The sequence below is a fragment of the Anolis sagrei genome, chromosome 1, assembly GCF_037176765.1.
Source record: "Anolis sagrei isolate rAnoSag1 chromosome 1, rAnoSag1.mat, whole genome shotgun sequence".
NCBI classification, from domain to species: domain Eukaryota; kingdom Metazoa; phylum Chordata; class Lepidosauria; order Squamata; family Dactyloidae; genus Anolis; species Anolis sagrei.
This window is the reverse complement of record NC_090021.1, coordinates 279,802,812-279,830,137: the sequence shown is the minus strand read 5'-3', so window position 1 is coordinate 279,830,137 and position 27,326 is coordinate 279,802,812. Positions and strand designations below refer to the sequence as shown.

Here is a 27,326-nt window from a genome sequence, read left to right as displayed (position 1 = left end):
TCAAGCCGCCTCTCTCTCAGCTGTTGGTTTTTTCCCTAGCGCAGGAGGCAGGGCGGGAGGTGTTGCTTTAACACATGCTCTGTATAATCGTTTAGCTTTGTGGGGGTTTTAAGCTCTTTCCGGTTATTTTGTTTGTTTGTTTGTTTTTAGTGAATGACATATATTGGTTTAGTTGGTGTATTGTGGCCAAATTTTATGTCAATTCATCCAGTGGTTTTTGAGTTATGCTAATCCCAAAAACGAACATTACATTTTCATTTATATAGATTATAGACAACAAGGAAAAGGAAGGATATGAAGATAATTATGAAACCCGTTTATCTTTTTTTCCAGAGAATGTGGGGGCACCTTGCATTCTTAGCAATTATCAGATGCTGAGTTGACCTACATGAAGAAGAAGTATTGCACACAAACCTTATAAAGCAGAGACAGGAATGGTGTGGCCGTGCTGGGAGCCCAAATGATTGCCCAGAGTGGTAGGTGATGGGACCAGAAGTACGCAAGCCTGGCACAAATTCCTGGGCCCGCATTAACCATGTGCAAGTGTACTGGGACTGACCCTATGCACAGCAGGAACCTTACCTTTTATATTAAAAAAAACAATTACTGTATATATTCAAGAATAAGCCAAGTTTCAGTCCCTTTTCAAGGCTGAAAAACCCCCCCTTGGCTTATACTTGAGTCAAAGTTATTAATTAGTTTACTGTTGTTGTTGTTGTTACATTTATTATTTTATTGTTTTTATTACTTATTATAACATTTATTATTTTTCCCTATTTATTATTATGATTATTACATTTATTTTACTGTATTATTGTTCTTACATTTATTATTTTACTCTATTTTTATTATTACATTTATTATTTTATTCTATCATTATTGTTATTATTGTTGTTAATTCGTTCAGTCGTTTCCGAATCTTCGTGACCTCATGGACCAGCCCACGGCAGAGCTTCCTGTCGGCTGTCACCACCCCCAACTCCTTCAAGGTCAAACCATCCATCTTGCCCTTGGTCGGCCCCTCTTCCCTTTTCCTTCCATTTTCCCCAGCATCATTGTCTTCTCTAAGCTTTCCTTTCTTCTCATGATGTGTCCAAAGTACTTCATCTTTGCCTCTAACATGCTTCCCTCTAATGAGCAGTCAGGCTTTATTATCTGAAGTATGAAGTATTTTTATTATTACATTTACATTATTTTACTCTATTATTGTTATTTTATTACATTTATTATTTTAATCGATTATTATTATCAAAAAGCTACGTAAGCACATTAACATTGAAGAAGGTTAGAATAATAGTTTAATCAGAGTTGGACAGTCTTACCTTAAATTATAGTTTTATGTAAATATTCTAAAACATTTAACCTACTGATGCCTCAATTAATGTAATTTTATTGGTATCTATTTTTATTTTGAAATTTACCGGTAGATGCTGCATTTCCCACCCTCGGCTTATACTTGAGTCAATATGTTTTCCCAGTTTTATATTTGGGTCAGTTTATACTCAATACATACAGTATATAGTTAGGTCCATCCATGTATTCATGTAGATAAGCTTTGGATTTTCCTATCCCAAGATGGAATGATGGCCACCATCAATAACTGCTTAATACGTTGGCTATATATTACTTCCCATAGGAGAGGCAGAAAAAAAGTTGCTTGGGAACAATGATCAGAGAGTGCTATTGCATACATGCTTTGTGTAAGTTTCCTATACACCTGTTTGACCACTGTGTAAATAGAATGCTGAAGCAAATGGGCCTTTAGGTCTGACTCTGCTTCACTTTCCGTGTTTTTCTATTATCATTATTTCTTATAGATGCCTTCTATCCAGAGTGCAGAGATTAAGCCCTGACACCCTCTTTCCTTCTAATCTTGCAGATGTTTTACAGAACACAAACCCCTACTTGTTCACTATTAAACATAAAAACAAGAAATCTGAAAGAGCTGAAAGGCACCTTTTGTCTGGAAACACATCTTCCCAGCTCTCGCAAAGCTCCCAGAAAAGAAAATTCTCTTATCCCAAGCCTCTGAGAGAGAAAAATGGAGCCAATACCACATCCGAAATTGAGAATTCCAAGTGCAGCTCTTCTTACCTTATCCAGGAACAAAACTGCTGCTTCTCTTGTTTAGCTACCTTTCCCCTTCCGTGCTTCTCTTCCTTGCACTCATTTTCCCCCTTCTAACCACTCAGCATGGCTTGAAAAGCTTGTGGCAGCAGCCCAAGGAGTGAAAAAAGTCAGGTCATCCTAGCTATAATCAGATCCCAGAATGGACAGTGCACTCTCCCCTCCCTGCCTACACTTGGTCCTTGGGAAGGAGAACAAAAAGAGAGGTTATTCAAGTTCATCTTTCTGGGTTCATTTGTTCATTCTCTCTTTCTCCCCCCCCCCCCCCCTTAATGTGAGTTTAAGCAGCAATTTCTTGAATCAAAGCAACTACTGCAGAAGGAGATTTTATCTGCGTGAAGTGTGTGAACACACCTTCAGGTATAACAGCTGCTAGCAGGAGTCTTTTGTATAGAACTTGGAAACTTTTTTGAACCGGAACCCCCCATATCTCATAATCACCATGACCCAGACTATACCAACTGGAGGACTCCAGAGCCATAGTTTTTTAAAAAAGGTAACTTTTAAAAGATTTGTGTTGTTAATGGTTGCTCCCTCTGTGACTGTACAGGCTTCCGGGTGTCTTTAGAAAAGAGTTTTGTCTCAAGCCAGTTTGCTGACTTTTAGGCTGTGAGCTTGAATCAGGCAATGTTAACCGAGGGTGCTTCCTGACAGTACTAAATCACGGGTTTTAGTGAGGGGCAAAAAATCCCAGGACTTCAGGAAAAGTCCACATACAGACCTGTTGGTCTCGGGATTTCTGCCTCTGTTGTCCAGACTTGATGCTTTCTTCTGATATTTAGAGGCTCCTAAGATGGCTGCCATGGGACTTCTGATGGAAACCGACAGTTTTTAAAAAAACCCGCAAGATGCAGATATGCGGAGATTCTGTTATGCGAATCACTGCAAAAGTTCAATTCTATGTTCAGGCCAGAGAAACTGTGCCCTCCACACATTTCGTGAAGTTTCTGGCACACAAAGTTTTTGCCTTCTACTCAAGTGTCACCTTCTTTTTAGGAACCGACCAATCAGGAACAAGAATCTAAAACCCAGGAACAAACCCAGATTTTTTAAAAAAAATTCCATAATTTCCGATTGCAGGGACATATAGACATGTGAACATCCAGATATTCGGCTCAAAACTGCAATAATCCTGCACTTGGAAATCTTGCGTTTTTTGCGTTTTGTAGCGATTGCTTCTGGGTTTAAAGGAAACAATGTCTGGCCACCCTCCTGTTTGCTGTGGAAGCTCCTAGGATAAAGGTACTGTCTGGATGGGCCTTAAGAGTCTCTAGTGGTTTAAACTGTTTGTAAGGCAGGTTCAGGTAGAATAGTTTGAGCTGCTTTTCTACTTTTCTCCCTCCTGGGCATTTGTCCAGGAACCTTGGAAGACAAATATCTTGAAGCTTTGGACAAGGTACCTTCCCCATCTTGTTCAGCTGTTCTTGAAGCTTTGGACAAGGTACCTTCCCCATCTTCTGGCTGTGTTGACTGACAGGCTCCTTATTCCCTTTCTTTACTTCTCCCAGGAACAGCAGAAGCTCTAGTCTCCCCTATATGCCATTCCCTTTCCATCTTCTTCTATTTGCCCTAAAAGTCTCCTTCTATTTGCCTCACTCTTATTAACTTCCCTCCTGAACTATGAACATCAACTTCAACGAGCTTTTAAAGGAAGTAACCCAGAAATCCTGGTGACATTGTTCCCTTTAAACCCGGAAGCAATTGCTACAAAAATTGCCCTTGGGCAGTGGTTCTCAGCCTGTGGTCCCCAGGCGTTTTGGCCTACAATTCCCAGAAATCCCAACCAGTTTACCAGCTGTTAGGGATTTCTGGGAGTTGAAGGCCAAAACATCTGGGGACCCACAGGTTGAGAACCACTACTCTAGGGTATGGGGACAACTGCAAACAAGGCAGGGACCATTTTTCCTTCCTGCGTCCACTCAGCAGACTGCAGCAATGTATTTCTGTATGCCCAGAATGGCATGATATCACTTTTGTCTGCCATTTTAGCAGAGTTATGAACAACTTTTTTCTTTGTCTGGTTGGGGGTCATTAAAGGTGCAGGTGTGGGTTAGAAGAGCCAACTGTTGCCCTTTAAGGTGGTTTAGGGAGATTTGGGGTAGTTGACAGACAAAAAAAAATCCTAGAAGATCTGACAGCTTTGAGAAAATACTACAGTTTCTTGCACTTAGGGGTCAAAGTGTTTGGCCTAATACTACAGTATCTTGCACTTAGGGGGTTCAAAATGTTTGGCCTGATTGAGGGTAGTTAGGCTGAATATTTCCCATCCCTGACCCAAACAGACTATATGAATAGATTGGTTTATTTTGCTACTGCACAAGATTTGGATGTTCCAGGAACAGAAAAGTGTGTTTCTGCAGAATTTTCAGTTTAGTATTTTAGCAAAAGATTTTTTTTTTCCGTTTCAGGAGTGACTTGAGAAACTGCAAGTCATTTCCAGTGTGAGAGAATTGGCTGTCTGCAAGGACATTGCCCAGGGGGTGCCCTGATGTGTTACCATTCCGTGGGAGGCTTCTTTCATGTCCCCAAATGGAAGCTTGAGTTGACAGATGGGAGCTCACCCTTCTCCACAGATTCGAACCATCGACTTTTCAATCAGCAGTCCTGCTAACACAAGGGTTTAACCCATTACACCAGTAGCACAAGATAAAAGTGTGGGGTAGTGGTTTGAGCACTGAACAAGGATTCTGGAAAACAGGCTTTAAAATCCATACTTGGCCATGAAAACCCCAGTGAGTGAACTTGGCCAAGTCACACAATCAGCCTCAGAAAACCTTGTGCGAAGTTCATTTTAAGGTCGCCATACGTCAGAAGCAACTTGAATGCCCACAAAAACAACAAAAACGCTTTCTACAGGTGACAGTCTGCATTTAGACTTGGCTTCCTCATCCAGTTGTTTCATATTGTGTAAACCAGAATTCCATTAAATGCACCAGAACATAGATGCATTTTACCAAATTAGAAGATTCACTCATATAACTCGGTGTCATCTGTACTGACAACACTCCTCTCTAAAGCTGGGATGGTGAACTTGGGAGCCCAAATGTTAGATGAATCACTAGAAGGCTTCCCAACTGGACTTCAGAGACAGTTTTCTTCCCCTTTTGTACTATCTGCAGCATCTCTCCCTCACAAGCCAGAAAAAAAGAGAAATAAACTACTCACGGAGCTCAATCGAGATTGGGATCCTTTGCCCCCTGTAATAGTTCTAATCCTTACTAGATCCTCAATGCTTACAATCTACAATACAGAAAGCATCCCTCTCATTCCTTCCAATGACATGCCTCCTTTGGGAGGACCACAGCAAGAGGCAAAGGGATAAAACCCCACCTACTGTGTGCATTCATGCCCCCCAGTGACTGCTACTTGTATTGAAAAGAACTTCCAATGGAAATTAATGGGTTTTCCACAGATTATAAGCTAGTGTCATATGGGGAAACTGGATGATGGATGAATAGAGTTTGCTTTTGTGTAGAGCAGAAGGAGGCATGCCATTGTTAGGAATGAGAGGATGCTTTCATTAATGCGAATGACAAGCCATTGGGAGCCTAATAAGGACTTGAACTATAAAAAGGGCAAAGGATCCCTATCAGGACTGAACATATGCAGTTGTGTGTATGCAGCAGAGGGGGTGAGTGGGATAGTACAGATATGTGTATGCATGTTCATCAAATGTGGGATGACTGTGATCATTTGGCAGCACTGGACAAACCGGCTCAGCTGTATGCATTGTTGGTAACAAAAACTAGTAATTGTGGGCAAAACATTCCTTCCCTCGGCTCTAGAGCTTTCTGCCCTACTTGGAGTTGCCAAGGACTAGATTTCAAGCCTTCTGTATGCAAAGTATGTACTTGCCACTAAAGTACACATCTCTTGTCCCTTTCAAAACTTTCATGTAGAAGTGCTTATCCCCATAAGAAGAAATATAAACATAGGCATGATATAGATTTCAGAAAGATAATAAAAGGTCAAGGTAAAGCTTTTCCTTTGACAATAAGCCTAGTTGAGTCTGACTCTGGGGAGTGGTGCTCATCTCTATTCCTAAGCCAAAGAGCTGGCACTGTCAACAGATGCCTCCAAGGTCATGTGGCTGGCATGACTGCATTGAGCGCTGTTACCTTCCCGCCGGAGTGGTACCTATTGATCTACTCATATTTGCATGTTTTTGAGCCGCTGTGTTGGCAGATGATGGGGCTAACAAAGGGAAGTCACCCCGTTCCGCAGATTCAAATCGCTGGTCAGCAGTTTAACCCACTGTGCCACCGCAGCCCTTTCAGAAAGAGAATACATCATATAAAACCCTTTATCCATTTGGTTAGATTGTTTGGACCATTTGATGCAGAATACCACAGGTACTTATCCTCTTTCAGTATACTACATAGTATTTATAGATGAGCTTTCAAGTCACGTTCCAACTAATGGTGACCCAATGAGTTTCGTAGGATTTTCTTAGGCAAGGAAAACTTGGAAGTTGTTCTGTCAGTTCCCTCCTCTGACATCAAGCCCACAACACCTGGTATTTGTTGACAGTTTTCCTTTGAAGTACTAACCAGAGCTGATCCTGCTTAGGACCTCTTCTGGTGTGCTGCTGGAATTCCCACGGATTGTGGTGATTCTGCCAGTACATGTCCAGGGGTGTGGGAACCTGTTGCCCCACACCCCGCACCGTCCCAGCTTCCCCGCTACTTTATCACATGGGGGGAAGCATTCGCCTGCTGGCTTGACCCATTGAGAGCAATGCAACCACAGGAAGCTTCATGTGTTGCCACAGGTCGCTTTTTTTGGTGGCAACTCTAGTTCCCAGAAGTTTTGCCACAGAGCAATCCCTGAAATAGTCCTCTGGTGTATAATGAGCATTGGCGAGCTCCACAGCAAGGCTGCTGCAGAACCGGAGTTGCCACCGGAATTTGTCCTCTGCAAAAGGTCCATAGTATCAAGGATCAGACAGTATCTGGTGCCTTTAGGGCAGTGGTTCTCAACCTTCCTAATGCTGCGACTCGTAGTTTTAGTGACCCCCCAGCTACTTCATTACTGTAATTTTGCTACTGTTATGAATCATAATGTATGCAGGATGTATTTTCATTCACTGGACCAAATTTGGCACATATATCCAATATGCTCAAATATTAGTATGGTGGGGCTGGAGGGGATATTTTTTTTTTTCATTTTGGAGTTGTAGTTGCTGGGATTTATAGTTACTCTACAATCAAAGAGCATTCTGAACTCTGCCAATGATGGAATTGAACCAATCTTGGCACACACAACTCCCATGATCAAGAGAAAATACTGGAAGAGTTTGGTGGGCATTGACCTTGAGTTTTGGAGTTGTAGTTCACCTTCCTCCAGAGAGCACTGCGGACTCAAACAATGATGGATCAGGACCAAACTTGGCACAAATACTCAATATACCCGGATGTGAACACTGGTAAAGTTTGGGGAAAATAGACCATGACATTTGGGAGTTGTAATTGTTGGGATTTATAGTTAACCTGCAATCAAAAAACATTCTGAACCCAGCCCATAATGGATCTGCACCAAGCTTGGCACTCTACTGACATGGCCAGCATTGAATACTGGTGGGGTTGGTGGGGGGTGGAGAGAGAGTTGTAGTTCACCAACACCAAAAAGGAAGACGAAAGAGAAGGACAAGCGGAGAGATCTTCAGCTTTCTTTGCCAAAGAGATTCCTAAGACCATCAGAAATATGTTTTATGGTCTTTGGTGACCCCCCTGAAACCCCCTCACAACCCCCCCAGGGGTCCCGACACCCAGCTTGAGAAACACTGCTTTAGATCATGTAGTTCTGTTTAAAGCACCATATCAATAATACAGCATTCCATTATAGTGGAAACAAAATACTAAAACTGATGCGCCTTTTTTTTGCTCCATCAAGAATCATTAAGACCAATTCTATCTTCAACAGAAAACAATCATGAAAGAAATTTTAAGAAGAGAAACAAAAACAACATCATACCAAACCTGTGCCTATTGAGGTGATGACAGAGAGGATAACACTAATAAAATATATCACATTATAATTACGTTGACATTAAATTCTACTCAGAATAAGGCTGGGTCCACCCTGAAATTTCTCATTTAAATATGAAACAGAAATTAATCTATTTTTCTAGAAACTGATCACCACTTCCCCAACTCTTATTAATGTTTGGCCACTACCCCAATTGTCATAGGGGTAGTGGCCAAACTGTTCTCCTGAAGCAAAAACAACTGATTCCTGTGTCATCTTATAGAATAATATATTTATTATTTTCATTAAGTTCGTATTAAAGGCTAGCAAGGGTATTTTAATGACAGAAGCAAAAAAAGAAAAAGAAAAAGGCTGTAGCAATAATAATGTTTAAAAGCACCACAATTCAGATATTTGACAAAAGATACTTCAAGTAGGATGTCTCTACTTCCCCCTCAACCTTCCAAAAAAAACCCCACTAACCAATCAAGTCCTTGTTTCAGTTTTAAAATGACTTCTTCATATTAATAAGGGAAGAAAAAGCAGTCTTGCAGCACCTATTTTAGCATACGTTTTGATGGACTACTGCCTGCTTCTTCAGATGGACTTCAGATGCAAGCAGGAGTCTGTGAAAGCTTAGGGTGAAAAGAAACTAGCCAGTCTTACAAGGAATCACAAGACTTGTTTTTCCTTCCTTTTTTATACTGAAACAGACCAATATGGCTAATTCCTTAAAACTGTTGCCTCATTTGCATCTCTAAAAATGTAAGAAGGAAATATCTTCTGCTGATGGTTTCCCTTTTCCAAAATGATCCACCCTTAGTCCCCATAGAGTCTTCTCCTTGGCTCCCAAACCCAAAGGATAAGAGACAAAGTCAAAAAAGAGATAGCTTACGTATCTGAAAGTTTTCCACATCTGGATGGCTGACTGCTTATTGCTTCTGTAGTAAAGGGGTGGGGTGGGAGTTGAAGGTCTGAGAGAAAGATTTAGACAGACAGACAGACAACAGAGAAAGAGAGAGAGAAGAGAGGAGGGTCTACCTTCAGAAACTGAACTGTAGTAACCTTGGGATCTTGGCTCTCGCTGCAACCCAGTGCTGGGTCTGACTGTTGCTATCAGCCCTGACCTTTGGTCAGTCATCAGGAAATGCAATCATGACTTTAACTTTGTCAGAGGATTCAAACAGGAAAGATCCTATTAGCATTCTTCCCTTCAAGGAAAACCACATGGAGGAGGGACCAAGAAGTATCTCTATCTCTTCTCATCCTCAGTAAACAGACACAAGGTAGATTGACATGGGGAGCTAACAGTTTGAAAACAATTTCAACCTTGAAAAACCCCAGCAAGCTGTTCTGAGGAAAAGCTGGAAGTTGCTTTCTAGTTGAAATTTTGCTTAAAATGTATAAATTCTCTTTACCAGGCATTGATAAGGACAAGACTGTGACTAAGTCAGGATACATCTATGCTTTGAAACTGATGCAATCGGACACAACATTAACTGCCATGGCTCAATGCTACAACTCATGGGAGTTGTAATCATTGGGATTCACCATCTCCTATCTAGGCACACACACACAAATATAATCAGACAGAAACAATATTGTAGTTTGTGTGTGTGTATGTGTGTGTGTCAGGAGCAACTTGAGAAACTGCAAGTCGCTTCTGGTCTGAGAGAATTGGCCATCTGCAGGGACGTTACCCAGGGATGTTGCCAACACAAGGGTTTAATCCATTGCACCAGCAGGGGCTCCTAATATTGTAAATGGCTGGAAGCCACTTTCAATTAAAGGAATCAAGTGTTGTATGACTCTTAACACATACTGTATAAATTATCTTTACTAGGGATTGATAAGGACAAGACTGTGACTTGTCCTGTGATAGGTGAAACACATACTGTATGTTTCACCTATCACAGGACAACACTGTGACCCAATATACTCAAAATGATAATTTAGCCCAGTTCCACAAAATAATTGCATGTGAAATAAATGTATTAACATGGGCACAAACATAGGATTTTTTTACTGTTTTGTCTGAAACCTCCCAGTGGAAGCAGGTAATCTCATATTTGTTATGTGCTGTCAAATCATTTCTGACTTATGGCAACTTCAAAGCAAACCTGTGATAGGATTTTCTTGGCAAGACTTGTTTGACAAAGATTTTTCTTTGTCTCCCTTTAAGGCTAAGAGACTGTGATTTACCCAGTCTCCAATGCTCAACCCACTGCACCATACTAGCTCACAAAAATGACGATGGCAATCATATTTAACCACACAAAATAAGACTTCAAGCAACCTGAACCAGTTTATCTATAGACTGTGCACTCTTTATGCAATGTGAAGTCTGCCTTCTTTGTTGGGGTGTACAAATTATGCAAAGGACTCCAAAGGGAGGTTTATAACATGCAGATTAGCCATTATTTATTTATTTATTTATTTATTATTGTATATACTGCTTTTCTTGCTCCTGGGGTGGGGGAGAAGATGGACTCAAAGTGGTTTACAACAAATAATGGCAAAATTAAATGTCTTACATACATAAAAACCTAATCATAAATCTAAATAAAACATATAAGTATGCATAAATTCAATAAGATAATTAACCCTAAGATAAAACAACATTTAAACATGAAAACATAAAAATTAAAGCCACCTAATAAAAACATTAAAATCACATGATCTAGAAGAGGTAACATTTTGAGGTTTCTGGTATTGGCTAATAGGTTTTGATTCACTGATTTTGTGTGTGTGTGTGTCAGGAGCAGCTTGAGAAACTGCGAGTCGCTTCTGGTGTGAGAGAATTGGGTGTCTGCAAGGACACTGCCCGGGGACGCTTGGATGTTTTAATGTTTTACCATCCTTGTGGGAGGCTTCTCTCATGTCCCCGCATGAGGAGCTGGAGCTGACAGAGGAAGCTTATCTGTGCTCTACCCAGATTCAAACCTTCAGTCCTGTCAGCACTACGGTTTAACCCATTGCGCCACCAGAGGCTCCTAATATAAATACCTTACTCTAGCCCTTCTTTGGAGGAATTAGATTTGTACTTCCCTATTTACATCCTAATTTTGTGCTGGATTACTGTAATATAATCTATGTTCCAGCCTTTTAGTCTAATAACAATACACAGAAAAAAATGCACGTCAGAAAAAAAAACATCCTGCCTGCTCTTGTTCATAAAGAAACTGAGATAGTGTCTTGCTTATCCAACCTTTGCTCATCCAACATTCTGTATTATCCAATGCAGTCCGCCTCCTGCTCGAATCCACAGCTGTTTCAATACATTGTGATGTTTTGGTGCTTTTTCTGTCAATTTGTTGTAAAACATGATGTTTTGTTGCTTAATTTGTAAAATCATAACGTAATTTGGCGTTTAATAGGCTTTCCCCTAATACCTCCTAATTATTCAACGTTCTGCCAGCCCGTTTATGTTGGATAAGCGAGACTCTACTGTAATACTGTACACTAAAACACTGTTTTTGTTTTTTAAAGATAGTCTAAAGAGAAAAATTGCAGGACCCAGTTTCAAATATAGGGAAAGAATATATCAGTAAGAAAGTTTGGGCATCTTTATAAAAGTTACTTTCTCGCTACAATTCCTAAGTACCTCTGCCACTTTGATCAGAGATTCTGAGAGATACGGTCCAAAGAAGTAACTTTTCCACATTCTGCAACCACCAGCATTCCAGAAAATATGTGTTAACCTCACTCCTCTGGCATGAGCTCAAAGATAAAGATGAACTTTCTGCAGACTTTGAACTGCCAAGTTGCATTCTCTTCCCTCAACGTCTGACATCACGACAAACGCCCTGATGGAAAATTGCCCTGCAACTTAGTCAATCACTCTCCTTTGCTCACAATTAGTCAGTGACAGAGCTCAGATTAGAGCTTGCACATTGGAAGTAAAAAGAAAAATGTTCAAATTTCTCCAAGATGGCTTTGAGTACTTGGAGCATCCTTTGGTTCTCTCTAAGCCCTGACCTTCCTGCTTCAATGTGTTTGCCAGACTTCAACCAGCAACCTCCCAATGCTGATTAGAACATCCGTACCTTTATAAATGTGGTCATCCAACACATCTTATACACAAACCTGGCTGTTCCTATCACAGAAAATAGAGCCCAACAACCACAGAACTGTAATGCTTTGCCAAAAATTTTACCTTTGTTTTCAGTTTGATCCTTAGCACTGGAATTAAACTGGAGTTTCTATGCCACACTACATACACAAAGTTGACTAAGGATGAAAGCTCCAAAAGGGATGTTAACAGTGGCAGGACATGTCCTCTCATTCCAATTAAATAAGATAATGAAAGAATCAAAGTATATTAATAAATAATATACTTCTTTAACGTGGAAATACAAACAAAAAGGAACATTTCCATAATCCATTATTTGTCTAAGGAAGTCAATCTCAGTCAATTAAACAAATATTGGATGGGAATCATGAGGTGCTCATGTTGGTGAATTGCAAGTCCCACCAACCCTTGCCAGCATAAGCATTGGTGAGAAATCTTAGGGGTTGTGTTGTCAAAGGCCAGAATCACTGGGTTGCTATGAGTTTCCCAGGCTGTATGGCCATGTTCCAGAAGCATTCTCTCCTGACGTTTCACCCACATCTATGATGGGCATCCTCAGAGGTTGTGAAGTTTGTTGGAAACTAGGCAAGTGAGGTTTATATATCTTGGAATGTCCAGGGTGGGAGAAAGAACTCTGGTCTGCTTGAGGCACGTGTGAATGCTGCAATTGTCCACCTTGATTAGCATTGAATGGCCTTGCAAGTTCAAAGCCTGGCTGCTTCCTTTGTTGGGAGGTGTTAGCTAGCCCTGATTCATGTCTTGAATTCTCCTGTTTTCAGAGTGTTCCTCTTTATTTACTGTTATGATTTTAGATGCTTTTTTAATACTGGTAGCCAGATTTTGTTCATTTTCATAGTTTTCATCTTTCCGTTGAAATTTTCCACATGCTTGTGGATTTCAGTGGCTTTTCTATGTAGTCTGACATGGTGGTTGTTAGAGTGGTTGCAGTCCAAAAACTTAATGGGCCAAATGATTTATACAAAGACCAGTATTCTCTATCAGCTACAAAGTATTTGTACTATACCAAATAACCAGTTCTGTTGCACATTCATGAATGCTGCTTAGTGATGATTGTAACATTATTGCCATTATTATAACTCCTCACCTGCACCTCACAACTTATTTTACTGGGCATCAGCTCTTTGGAGAATAGGTCTATTCTGCCAGCGACTGGAGCACAGTTAAAAAAACATTTCCATCAAACTTTGGGGGCCAGGAAATTGTCTCAATTGGGATTTTGGATATTACTGAGTTTGTAAATTTAGTGTCACTTTAGTTAGAATTTTCCAAAAGTTTGATAAACAACAGCAGCTTGAGAAATACACACACACACACACACAAGGAGCCTTGTGGTATATGCTCGATGCAGTCTTATACATGTTCCCTATGAAGTAAATCCTGTTGGCACAAATCCACTTGTTTATCCCACTAGAAGAGATACACTGAACCACATTTCCACTGAAATTTGAAAAAAATAGCACGTTTGAAACTTTAATTAGCTCAACTAATGTATACTAGTTGGGCTTAATAACTACTATACCTAATAGTGTTTACTCCCAATTAACTGTGTACAGGATACCAGAACTATCCTGAGGGTTTACTAGAAATCAGCTGTATTGGGTAATGTAGCATAAAAATAGAGTAGTGCAATTAAACAAGAAAAACAAACATAATCATTCCTTGAACTTTCTTGGAAAGAGACCTCTCCTTATTATCTTCCCAGTTACCCACGGCTGCAGCACCCTGACCTGCGCAAATTATGAAATGTTCTTTCACTTTCTAGAAATCCTCTCCTCCATATTCCTGCTTCTAACTGATTAGATAATTACAGTAAATGCAAGGAAAATGTTTCTATGGAAAAGGCAAGGGCCTTGAATTTTATCCTCCTGGAACTGAGTTTTGCTGTGTTTGCATAAGCCTCTAATAAAGCCACTCACTTTGACTGTTTAAGCTACAAGTCCTAATGGAGTTGCCTTACCTGACTAAAGTGTGTGACCTTTAAGCATTGCCTAAAGGAATGTCAACAGCAGCTTTTCCCATCATCTGCTGATGTCTCAACCCTGGCCACAAACTCAGAGCCAGAGGAAGAGGACAAACCAGTTGAGGCAAAGATGTCTACACAAGAAAAAATACGCTTCACATTTTCCTGTCTGTAGTAGCTTCGCTAACATTGCACACATCCCTATTAAAAATGATCACATGTGCTATGCTTTGCATTATTTTCGGTCACCTGGCCAGCAAAACAGAAATTAGTAGCATTTCATAGCAGGACCGATCATGGTATTTCCCATCTACCTGTGCCGCCCACCCAAAACCTCAGCCCGCAGCTCAATACTGGTCAATTTGGACCTCAGGCACACAAAAAATAACCCAGGTTTTTCTGAAAAGGTTCAAAGTAAAAGGCTGATCCTCTTCACTCATATTTAAGTCCAAGACATGAAAAAGAACTGAATGAGGGCCCTTCCAGACAAGCCCTTTATCCCAGGATCCGACCCCAAGTTTTCCGTTTATCCCAGATTATCTGGCAGTGCAGATGCATATAATCCAGTCTAAAGCAGAAAACCTGGGATCAGATCCTGGGATAAAGGACCTGTCTGGAAGGGCCCTGGGTGTTATGCTATCACCAGGTATGAGGTTCTTAGAATGAGTTAATGCCATCACCAAATATTAGGTGAGTACAAGTTTTTTCATCCATGTAGACAATCCAAAAGTTTGCCATGCTGCTGCCTGACATTGAGGCCCCTTCTACACTGCCATATAAAATCCAGATTATCCCCTTTGAACTGGATTATATGGCAGTGTAAACTCATATAATCTAATCTGGTAATCTGGATTCAGAGGTGGCCCTAGGTAATTTTCAATGGTAAGCAAACAGTATTTTGGCGACCCCCCCACCAATCACTGATATATATTTTCTGTTTGTCGTGGGAGTTCTGTGTGCCATATTTGGTTCAATTCCATCATTGGTGGAGTTCAGAATGCTCTTTGATTGTAGGTGAACTATACATCCCAGTAACTACAACTCGCATATGTCAAGGTCTATTTTCCCCCAAGAGCGCCTCAAGAGGGCCCCTGGGCAAAATCAACTATACTGTGAATGCTTACTTTGCGTAATGGGTTGAGCCACCCCTGTCTGGATTATATGAACTCCAAAACTCCGGATGATCTCTCCAAGCAGTTTCATGTAGATGTTAAACAACATAGGGGAAAGTACAGAGCCCTGTAGGACCCCACAGGTCAATGGCCATGGGGTCAAGCAGGCATCCCCTAGTACCACCTTATGGGTCTTTCCAGGAAGGACCATAGCTACTGTAAAGCAGTGCCCCCTAGTCCAATCTCAGCCAGGCAACCCAGAAGGAATCAAGTATTTATCACACCCACCCAGCAGTACACAGACAGAAAACCTTAAGAGAGAAAAACTAGTGACCTGTAAACTAGAGAGATAACCCTTAAATAATCTTCATCCTTTAAAAAGTCATGGAAGAACTTAGGAGGTGTGGACTGGAAGTCAACTCATGCCACTTCCAGTCTTTGTTGGGTCAAGCAGATTATTTAGACCTATCCTTCATGTTGTAATCACTGGCTATTATTGCTGTTTTGTCTGCTGCACTGTCTTGCCTTGGGCATTACCACATAGGAATGGATGAGAAGAGCTTTAGAGACAACCACCAACTTCTTTGTTGTTTCCAAATAAGAGCCCACAGTCTTAAGAAACCTAAGTGAGTATGGATGCTGTAAAAAGAAGTCAGTTATTCATACATATATATTCCTGTGTCTCTCTCTCTCAAACTATATTGTTCACTTCTTAAGATAAACAAATATTATTGTCAAAATTAAAAGCATACATTCTAGCAGCAAGATTATTTCTTGACTAGCTGTCCCCTGCCACACGTTGCTGTGGCCCAGTCTGTGTATATGTGTTTTGTGTCTGTATATGTGTTTTGTGTCTGTATATATGTGTATATATATTTGTGTATATGTGTATATATGTGGTTTTGCGCATGTGTTTTAATGTAATTTTTATATTTTGGCTTTTAAAATCTCTTCTGCTGTGTTTTTCACTGTTTTATAAGTGAATAGCTGTACCCGCCATGCGTTGCTGTGGCTGACCTTCTTTCTCTCCTTCTTTCTCTCTCTCTCTCTCTCTCTCTCTCCCCCCCCCCCCTCCACTTTTCTTTCCCTTCCTCTCTCCCCTTTCTTCCTTTTCTAACTATTCTTGGACTGCAACTCCTTACAGTCCTCCTGATTGATCTGTCTACCTACCAATCTATCTCTATCTAATCTACCTATTTGGAGGATTTCTGGGAGTTGCAGTCCAGGAATAGAAAATTGGAAATATGCAGGGATTGGGGTATTCTAAAAGAAATCCATGGAGAAGAAAGCTTGCATTTTGGAAGCAGTGTATTTGGATCATCCTCTTCTCCTAAAGGGGGTGGTCTAGGAATGTGGGTGTGCTATTGTGTGTTTTGTTTGCCAGGGGGAGTTGTTTTTGTGCATGCGCTGTAGAGTCTTTTTGCTTTTTTGGCTTTTGAAGTCCCTTCCGCTGTGTTTTTCAGTGTTTTTATGAGTGATGGTCACTTGTTGGCCTGATAGTGTATTGCAGGGGTCCTCAAATTTTTTAAACAGAGGGCCAGGTCACAGTCCCTCAAAGTGTTGGAGGGCCGGATTATAATTTGGAAAAAAAAATGAACGAATTCCTATGCACACTGCACATATCTTATTTGTAGTGCAAAAACACTTTAAAACACTACAATAATTAAAATGAAGAACAATTTTTAAAATATAAATTTATTAGTATTTCAATGGGAAGTGTGGGCCTGCTTTTGGCTGATGAGATAGGATTGTTGTTGTTGTGTGCTTTCAATTCATTACAGACTTAGGTTGACCCTAAGCGAAGGCCGGGTAAATGACCTTGGAGGGCTGCATTTGGCCTTAGTTTGAGGACCCCTGGTGTATTGTGTCCAACTTTGTTGTCAATTCTTCCAGTGGTTTTTGAGTTATGTTAATCCCACAAACCAACATTACATTTTTATTTATATAAATGTAATCCTAGTGACTTTTAAAAAGTGAAAAGGGATGGGAGAGGACAGCTTTGTCCCTCCCTTGGACCTCCAGATATGGTGGACTGCCATACCCAGAATTCCTCCAAGTAGGTGGGGGAGTCTGCAAACTGGAGTCCAGTGTAACTGGGAACAGTGGCCTGGGAAGGCTTGTATGTGCTTTTGCCTGTGCATACAAGGTATGATGTAATTATAGTGCTAATCACGATTTGCAGTTCAGAGCTCTGATACTCGTGTCTTGGGGTGCACCTTACACTGTTGAATCAATACAGCTTGACACCACTTTAATTGCCTTGGCTCAATGCTATGGATCATGGGAGTCATATTTTTCCATTATCTTTAGCATTTCCTGCCAAATAGTGCTGGTGCTTCACCAAACTACAGCTCCAGTGAGCAGTCAGTCAGTATCGTATCCTAGAGTATGGACTGGTTTGATCTGAGAGTCCAAGGCACTCCAGAATTTTCCTCCAGCACCACAGTTCAAAAGCGCCTATCTTCTTTCACTCAGCCTTCCTTATGGTCCAGCTCCCACATCCATAGGTTGCTATGGGGAATGCCACTGCTTTAACTATGTGGACCTTCGTTGTTAGTGTGATATCTCTACTCTTCACTATTTTATCGAGATTGGCCATTGCTCTCCTCCCAAGAAGTAAACGTCTTCTGATTTCCTGGATGCAGTCTGCGTCTGCAGTAATCTTCGTGCCTAGAAATGCAAAGTCTGTCACTGTCGCCACATTTTTTGCCTCTATTTGCCAATCACTCTGGTTGCCATAATCTTGGTTTTCTGGATGTTTAACTGCAACCCAGCTTTTGCACTTTCTTCTTTCACCTTGATTAGAAGGCTCCTCAGCTCCTCTTCACTTTCAGCCATCAAAGTGGTATCATCTGCATATCTAAGGTTGTTAATGTTTCTTCCAGCCATTTTAACTCCATATATATATATACAACCATTATTTTTCCATTTTGTATAAAGAACACCATCAGCATGGAGTGCATTTACACCAGGCACGGACAAAGATGTTTTGGACTACAACTCCCACAATTCTAACAACCAGGGAGCAGTCTGGGATTTCTGGGAGTTGAAGTACAAAACACTTGGCAGGCCGAAGTTTGCCCATGCCTGATTTACACTGTAGTATTTTTTTTTAACATTTTATTTTTTATTTTTCAAAGGACATTTTTTTTCAATACATCCAGTCACCCAGTGCTAACCCTTCACCCCCGACCAGCCAATTACAATATTTATTCCCAAAAATCAGTTGTTTCTATTACAGGTTTGGTCCCCTTACCTTCTATATATACATATTCTATCAATTTCCCCCAAATCTTCCCAAAATCATCTTTTTTTGATAATCCTCTTTTAACCTTAATGTTTCCTGTCAGTTTATCATTTATTGCGATGTCCCAGATCTCCCTATACCACTCTTCCAATTGACACTCCCCTCCTTCTTTCCATTTTTTAGCTATTAATAATCTTGCTGCTGTGACCAGATTGGCAATTAATTCTTTTAGTTCTTTTGGTATTTTAACATTGTCAATAAATGACAGCAGTGCTATCTCCGGTGTTCCTGTTATCTCTATTTGGGTGATTTTTCTTATTTCTTGAAATACATTTTCCCAAAATTTTTGAACATATTTGCAAGACCACCACATGTGTATATATGTGCCAGTTTCTTGACAGCCCCTCCAGCACTGCTTAGAATGTTTCTTGTCAATTTGATTTAATCTGATTGGTGTGAGGTACCACCTCCACACCACTTTATAATAGTTCTCTTTTATTCTTATTGACATATTTTTTAAAATACGCATATTCCACATTCCTTTCCAGTTTTGTGGGTCTATTACTTTATTACAGTCTAACTCCCACATTCTTTTAAGGTGGTCCTCCTCCTGGACTCCTTCCAGCAGCATTTTGTAGATATCACTTGTTATACCTTTTGTTCTTTCTTTTCCTTCCTTACTTCCCCTTTGGTTAATCATTTCTTCAAATTTGGTAAGTTCTCTCTCTCCTTTATATTTCTTTCTTATTTCCCTTAACCATCTTTCAAGTTGTAGAACTTTGTACCATCCAATGTTCCCTCCTAATAACTGGACCTTTATCTCATCTATATTTTTCATCTTTGATTCCCAATCTTTTAATTTCGTTATTCCTTTTTCCTTAAATTCACTTTCCAACTCCTTTTTGAGATTTATGGGGAAATTATTTGTAATCAACACCGGTGTTAATGGGGATATCGATGGTATTAATTTTTCTTCATATTTAGACCATATTCCCAGTATGTTTTTTAGAAAAGGGTTGTCTATTTTGTTATACCATTTCTTGTCTAGATTCCTAGTTTTCCCTATAAAGAAAATATATTCTAGTTTCATATCTATATCTTCACTCTCTTCTTCTAACCATTCTAAATCCTTTTGACCCATAATCCCTTCAACAATATACCTTAACTGGTTTGCTATATAGTATAGTTTTAAGTTTGGTATCCCCAGACCTCCCTTCTTTTGTAGTTTATACCATTTTGCTTTGTTAATTCTAACTCTTTTGTTCTCGTTGCAGAAGGTGTTTATCATATTCTGCCACTTTGTAATTTCTCCGGCTGAGATTTTAATAGGTAGCATCCTAAACAAAAAGTTTATTTTAGGTAAAATTTTCATCTTTATTAGAGCTATTCTACCAAACCATGACAATTTGAGCTTAGCAAATTTAGCCAGAGTATCCTTCACATTTTTCCTTAATTTGATTAGATTCTCCTCTTCTAATTTATCAATTTCTTTAGAAATATTAATTCCTAGATACTTTATTGAGTTCTTTATTTTTAATCTGCCCAATCTCCCTTCTCTTAATTTTACTTCCTCATCTTTAGTGTGGTTAAATAATAAGATTTCCGATTTATCCCAATTAACTTTAAGGCCTGTAATTTCTCCAAACTCTGTTAAATGTGCTTCTATTCTTTTTATCTGTTCTAATGGATTTCTGAAAGTTAGTAGTGTATCATCTGCAAATAAACATATCTTGTATCTTCCCTCCTTCCCTATCCCCTTTATATGTTTATCCTCTCGTATCATATTTGCTAGCATTTCTATAACTATTGCGAACAAGGTAGGAGAGAGAGGGCATCCTTGTCTTGTTCCTCGAGTCAATCTTATTTTCCCAGTAAGGCCATCGTTTACTTGTATAGTTGCATAGTTGGTTGAATATAGTCTCTCAATCAGTCCTCTAAATCTCTCTCCTAAACCAAATTTTTCTAATATTTTTTTTAATGCCGGCCATGAGACACAATCAAATGCTTTAAATATGTCTAGGGCCAATATCCCTGCTTTAATATTTTTTTTCTTAATTGAATGAATCACATTTAGTACTCTTCCCACTGGGTTTGACATTTGTCTACCAGGAATAAATCCACATTGATCTTTATTAATATAATTATATATAAAGTTATTTAATCTCTTTGCCATTATTGCCGTCAATATTTTAGCATCCTGATTTATAAGGGCAATAGGTCTATATGAACCAGGATCTTTAGGATCCTTATTTGTTTTTAGAATTAATATGATCCTTGATTCCTGCCATGATGAAGGGATCTGTTCTCCTTCCATTATCCTATTATATAGTTCTTTTAATTTTGGTACTAAAATTGATTTAAATTTTTTATAGTATTCCGGTCCTAGGCCATCCATTCCAGGAGTCTTCCCTCCTTTCAATTTATCTATAGCGTCTCCTATCTCTTTTTCTGATACTAATTGTTCCATACTCATTTTATCCATCTCCTGTAATTTTATTTTCCAGTATTTATCTATAACCCCTTCTATTTTGTTGTTAGGGTTATCCACTGCTGTATATAATTTTTGATAAAATTCTTAGAAGACAGCTAGCTTTTCTTTCATTGATATAATTTCCCTACCCCACTTATCTTTTATAGTTCCAATTGTGTTCTTATTCTTCTTCTCTTGTGCTGCTTTAGCTAGCATCCTAGAGTTCCGATTGCTATATTCAAAATATTCCCTTTTTGTGTATATTAAATCTCTCTGTACTTTTTCCAAGTCATGTTTATCCAATTCTTTCCTTTTGGCCATTGCTTTAAGATAACTTTGTTTATCTTTTTCCTTTATGTATCTCTTTTCTAGTTCTTGGATTTCTAATTCTAACTTCTTTCTCTCTGCTTCTTGCTCTCTTCTTAGGTTGCATGCTTCTTTTATACACAGGCCCCTTGATACTGCTTTCATCGCATCCCACACAGTTGCATAAGAGCATTGATTGTTATCATTAATTTCCCAAATATCTCCTAATTCTTTGGTTATTTTCCCCACTATCTTACTATTCTCTAATACTGCATTTCCTATCTTCCAGTATTTATATGTTTGATAATCCTTCTTTATTTGGAGATCCAAGCTTATTAATGCATGGTCTGAGCATCTTATTACCCCTATTCTAGTATCTAGAACTTTGGGTAGTACCTGTTGTGAAACAAAAAAGTAATCAATTCTAGAAAACATTTGATGAGCTGTCGAATGGAATGTAAATCTTTTCTCATTCCCCCTTAACGTTCTCCAAATATCAACCATATTTTTGTTCCTTATTATTCTATTTAGAGTTGTTCTATTTTGCATTTTCCCTTTCTTTGTGTGGTGGGATTTATCCATTTCCTCATCCATTATTCCATTGAAATCCCCTCCTATGATCAAATACCCTTTTTGTATTCCCTCTATTTCTTTAAATATTGTTTCATAAAATTCCGCTTGGTTAGTGTTTGGAGCATATACATTAGCAAAAGTGAAATCCTCATTCCCCATCGTCCCTTGTATGATAATATATCTTCCTTGCTCATCTATCTTTGTTTCCTTTATATTGAAACCACATTGATTTTGGATTATAATTGCCACACCTCTCGATTTAGATGTTCCATATGATTTTATATACGTTACAGATCCCCGCATCTTAAGCTCGTTCACCTTTGGTTTGGATTGGTGTGTCTCTTGTAAGAATACAAGATGAGCTTTAGCTTTATAAATCAAATCTGCAGTGGTTTTCCTTTTATAAATCGAGCCCAAACCTTTACAGTTCAAAGATACGATCCTCAGGTGTTCCCCCATTTCTTTACCATTCTACCTATCCTCTTACTTGGCTGGTCCCTAATTCGTGCTCCCCACTGCTTTCCCCCCCCCTCTTCCTCCCTTCCCTCCCTTCCTTTGTGAAGTGCTCTTCTCCCCCTATTCCTTTCACCCCACGATGTTCAAAGACTACTTGTCTTGAACCTGGTTTACTCCAAACCATTTTGTGGGGTGGGGGGAGAGGACCCATCCTCCATCTGAGTGCACCCATTCCGATATCTCCCAGGGTATTCTTATATTGCCTTAACTAGTAGGATTACATATTTCATACTAATGATTAGTCAATCCTTCTCACAGTCTTTTTCATTCCTGTCTTGGTCCATATTAGTCTTCTTTTCCAGTCGCCAGATCCGGCTTCCCTTTCTCTTTCTCCCCTCCCTTCTTTTCTATCTGTGTTGTATCTGTTGTCCCATTTGTCAAATTCAGTTCATTCAGCAATACTAGACCTTGATCTAGAGACGTAATTTTATAGTTATTATTTCTCCAGCGAAACCTCAAGAAAACCGGGTAACCCCAGTTGTACTGAATTTTCTGGCTTTGTAAAATGGTGGTACATTGGCGAATGGATTTCCGCCACTCCAAAGTTTCAGGGCACAGATCTGGAAAAATCTGTATCGGTGTCTCTTGGTATTTTAGTGAGGATGCTTGTATTCGTAGTGCTTTCATTATCTTGTCTTTGTAGTAATAATTCCCAAATCTGACCAAAATGTCGCGAGGAAAAGAGGTTGTTTTTTTAAATCCCACTCTATGGATTCTCTCAAACCAGGCTTCTTCACAGTCTGTTTCGGAATTCTGTTTAAGCCATGTCATTATTTCTCTTTTTAACATCCCAGGATTTTCTCCATTTATTTCTGGGAAATTCCTTATTCGAATGTTCATTCTTCTATCTCTGTCCATTAAATTTATTACCTTCAAGTCCATTCTTTGAAGGCTTTTTTGAGATTGTTTTATCTCTGCTGTGTTTGCTACCAATTGTACTTCTGCTGCTGTTACTCTTACATCCAAGTCTTGGTTTTTCTTTTCCAGTTTCTGTGAGGTTGCTTGTAAATTTTTTATTTGATTTTCTAGTCCGGTGATCTTAGTTGTAATTTCTTGAGTGCTGTTTAAGATCAAATCTTTGATCCCTTGAATCTGCTGTAGTAGTTCTTTATTTGTGATTTCCTCTGATTCATCCTTTCCTCCATTTCGTGCTGTTGCCATTGTGGCTGATTTATAGCTCCTTCCCTGGGTTGAGCAATCAGCGAGATACTCAGCCGATTCTGTCTCCTGTGCTCTTTCCCAGCTTCTATCGGAGGGGGAGGGTCGGCGTCGTAGGTAATAATTAATTTGTCTTTGCTCAGCCCTTCCTCTCTGTTTGGGCTGGGTTTTCTTCCCTCGTTTCATAAAGCTTTACTTTGCCACTCTTTGCTAAGTTTGCTGAGTTGCTAGTCTCAGTTTGGTCTTTTCACCATTGAGAGACGCTCAGCCTTCCAGCCTTCCAGGAGCAAAACCGAAAGTGATTTATTTTACCTTGTTATCTTCTCTTTCCCGACAACAAAGAAATTTATGGGTGGCTTAACAACTCACCCAGGCAGAAAGTCTCTTTTTACTCACTGTGAGTCCATTCCTAATAGTTAATTTTCTTATTTTCTTTTCCCCTTCATGGGAGCTCCGGGTTTAGCGTCCACTCATCAGGCTGAGGCTGAGTAGTATTAATGCAGGTTGACACCCCTTTGGTTGTCATGGCTCAGTACTACGCAATCCTGGGAGTTGTAGTTTTGAAAGGCCTTTAAACCTGCCTACCAAAGAGTGCTGGTGTCTCACCAAACCACAATTCCCTAGTCTTAAGACTTGGCAGTTCAAGTGGTGTCAGACTCGATTCATCTTCAATATATAGAAGATGCACCCATCCAAGGCCATGAATTAACTCCTCCCCACTTCCTCATTCACACATGTCCATCACTCTCAGTGCCAACAGGTGGGGTTTACCTTGAAGTAGGAGCCCCGGGTTAAACTGCTGAGCTGCTGAACTTGCTAATTGAAAGGTCGCAGGTTCGAATCTGGGGAGTGGCATGAGCTCCCGCTGCCAGCCCCAGCTTCTGCCAACCTAACAGTTTGAAAACATGCAAATGTGAGTAGATCAATAGGTACCACTTTGGCGGGAAGGTAATGGCACTCCATGCAGTCATGCCAGCCACATGATCTTGGAGGTGTCTATGGACAACGCCGGTTCTTCGGCTTAGAAATGGAGATGAGCACCACAACTCAGAGTCAGACACAACTAGACTTAATGTCAAAGGGAAAACCTTTGCCTTTACCTTGTCCACACCTCATCTACACAGCAGAATTAACGCAGTTTGGCCCCACTTTTAGCTGCCATGGAATCTTGGGAGCTGCGATTTGGTGAGGCTCCAGCTGCACTCTTTGGCAGTGAAGACTCAACACCTTGTGAAACAATAACTCCCAAGATTCCATAGCAGTCGAAGCGATGTCAAACTTCATTAACTGTATAGTGTAGATGCAGCGAGAGACACTAAAGGTAAGCCCCTCCGTCTCAAAGATAGCAGGCGCTCGTTTCCAATCAGAGTACAGAAAGTAATTACCCGCGGGCAGCCGGAAGGGGAGGGGCGAGTCGCTCCGACAGGCGGCAAACCCGCTTCCTCTCGTTCGGTGTAGACGGCGAGGGTTCTGCGGGAAGGGAAAAGAGATCCCGGGCTCCTGCTCAGTGTTTACTTCTGGCCTCGGGAAGGGGAGAGGAGGAGAAAGTAGGGGGGAGGCTCACGCGAGGGACTGACAGGGAGTGATGTAACGCGAGCAAGAGCAGCCTTACTCAAGAGTCACATGCCTGAACTTTCCCCAACTCCACCCCCCTCGGCTTTCCCGATTTCTACATCCTGGCAGCGTGGCCGGCATGACAACCCATAAACAAGGCGTGCGCATGCGCACACGCAGGCACTCATTTGGGGAGGGGGGCATCCTCCTCCTCCTCCTCATCATCTCGCATCCCTGAGAGGCCATTGCCAGAACACCTGCTGCTTTGCCTCAAGGTGCACCTACACTGCAGAATTAATGCACCTCTGGTCACTGTCATGGCTCAATACTGTGTGATCCTGGGAGTTGTAGTTTGGAGAGGCGCCTCTCTTAACCCATTGTGTCCATGGGCAAGTCCAGGCATCGCCCAGTCCTCTGGGCACACAGAGGACTGGGCGACTTGGAAGGTGCTGAACAGACTGCGCTCTGGCACCACAAGATGCAGAGCCAACCTTCAGAAATGGGGCTACAAAGTGGAATCCTCGACATGCGAGTGTGGAGAGGAGCAAACCACTGACCACCTGCTGCAATGCAACCTGAGCCCTGCCACATGCACAATGGAGGACCTTCTTGCAGCAACACCAGAAGCACTCCAAGTGGCCAGATACTAGTCAAAGGACATTTAATCAAATACCAAACTCACAAATTTTGTATTTTGTCTGTTTGTTTTTGTTTGCTTTAATCTGTTAGAAATGTAATATAATTGACTGGTTGCCCTGACACGACAAATAATAAAAAAAATTAAAAAATCAACAGAAAATACTGGAAGGGCTTGGTAGGCCTTGATCTTGAGTTTTGAAGTTGTAGTTCATCTACATTCAGAGAGCTGGAGGAGGGCTTTTGGTGGGAAGATTTGTCATCTGTTTCCAAAAACAAAGGACAGGCAGAGAGATCTTCAACTTTCTCTGCCAAAGAGGATCCTAAGGCCATCAGAGATATGTGCTTTCTGATGCTTTTTGGTGACCCCTTTGAAGCCCCCTCACAACCCCCTCGGGGGTCCTGACCTCCAGGTTGAGAAACACTGCCTTAGATCAATGGTTCAGGAAACAGTAAGTGTTTCCTGAACGTCACCTAGTGGCTGGTTTAGTTTATATTTATTATTTATTTTATTCATTTCAGATATTTATATCCCATCCTTTTCACCCCTGTGGTTTTGGAGGAAAAGTCTGAGAGTGCCTTGTATCGCGAGAAGATCAACCAGTCCATACTTCAGGTAATAAAGCCCAACTGCTCACAGGAGGGAAGGATATTAGAGGCAAAGATGAAGTACATAAAGACAGGAAAGCTTGGAGAAGACAATGATGCTGGGGAAAATGGATGGAAAAAGGAAGAGGGGCAGACCAAGGGCAAGGTGGATGGATGTTATCCTTGAAGTGACTGGCTTGACTTTGAAGGAGCTGGGGATGGCCACGGCGGACAGGGAGCTCTGACATGCACTGGTTCATGAGGTCACATAGAGTCGGAAGCGACTGAATGAATAAACAACAAAAACAAAATTTCCACGTCAGTGAAGGTAGTGATGAAAATAGTTCTAGCAGGTTTAACTAAGGGAGCAGCATAGGATATTTCCTCCCCCAAAGCAAGTATCTCCGAAGCAAGGGGTAGACAGCTTTGTTGTGATGGGGACAGCATTTTTTCTCGCATCTGCAGATGTGTGATGCCACAATGAAACCAAAAGTGAAATGAGGCCACTTTGGGTTTTGCTTTCAACTGAGGAAGAACGTAGGGAGTTGGATATCTTTAGCTTAGTCATTTAATAGCCATCACTAAATATTTGAAGGGATGTCATGTAGGAGATGGCGCAAGCTTGTTTCTTGCTCTTATGAGGATTCAAATTACAAGGAAGGGTGTTTCACTTAAAACATTGGAAATAGGTTATTTATTATAAGAGTTCAACAGTGGAATAGATTGCCTCAGGAGGTGCTAGAGTGAGACTCCTCTTTATTAGATGTCGTTAAACAGTGATTGGATGGTTACCTCTCAGGCGAGTTCTTTATAGCAGGGGATTGGACTAGATGGCCCTTGCAGTTCCTTCCATCTTAGTGATGCTATGAATGTTGGGCTTTTCCCTCTATTTTAAGTGACTGGGGGACCAAAGGAGTTGTGGTTTGGGGCAGCCTTTAGTAGTTTTTGACCGTTGGGGGGGGGGGGGGGGTGTTGAAAATTGTTCTGTTTGGGGAGTGCTTTTCCTGCATATCAGGGGG

At 40.6% G+C, this 27,326-nt stretch overlaps 1 protein-coding gene across 1 annotated transcript in view; it reads right to left on the bottom strand.

Moving 5' to 3' along the window:
* The window catches only part of NR1H3 (nuclear receptor subfamily 1 group H member 3), a 54,271-nt gene extending 29,113 nt beyond the window's left edge, over positions 1 to 25,158 (bottom strand). Inside the window, exon 1 of the mRNA XM_060763462.2 lies at positions 24,915 to 25,158. The gene's annotated coding sequence lies outside the window, so the exon portion shown is untranslated. The remainder of the gene's footprint in view (positions 1 to 24,914) is intronic.
* Positions 25,159 to 27,326: the final 2,168 nt, after the last annotated feature.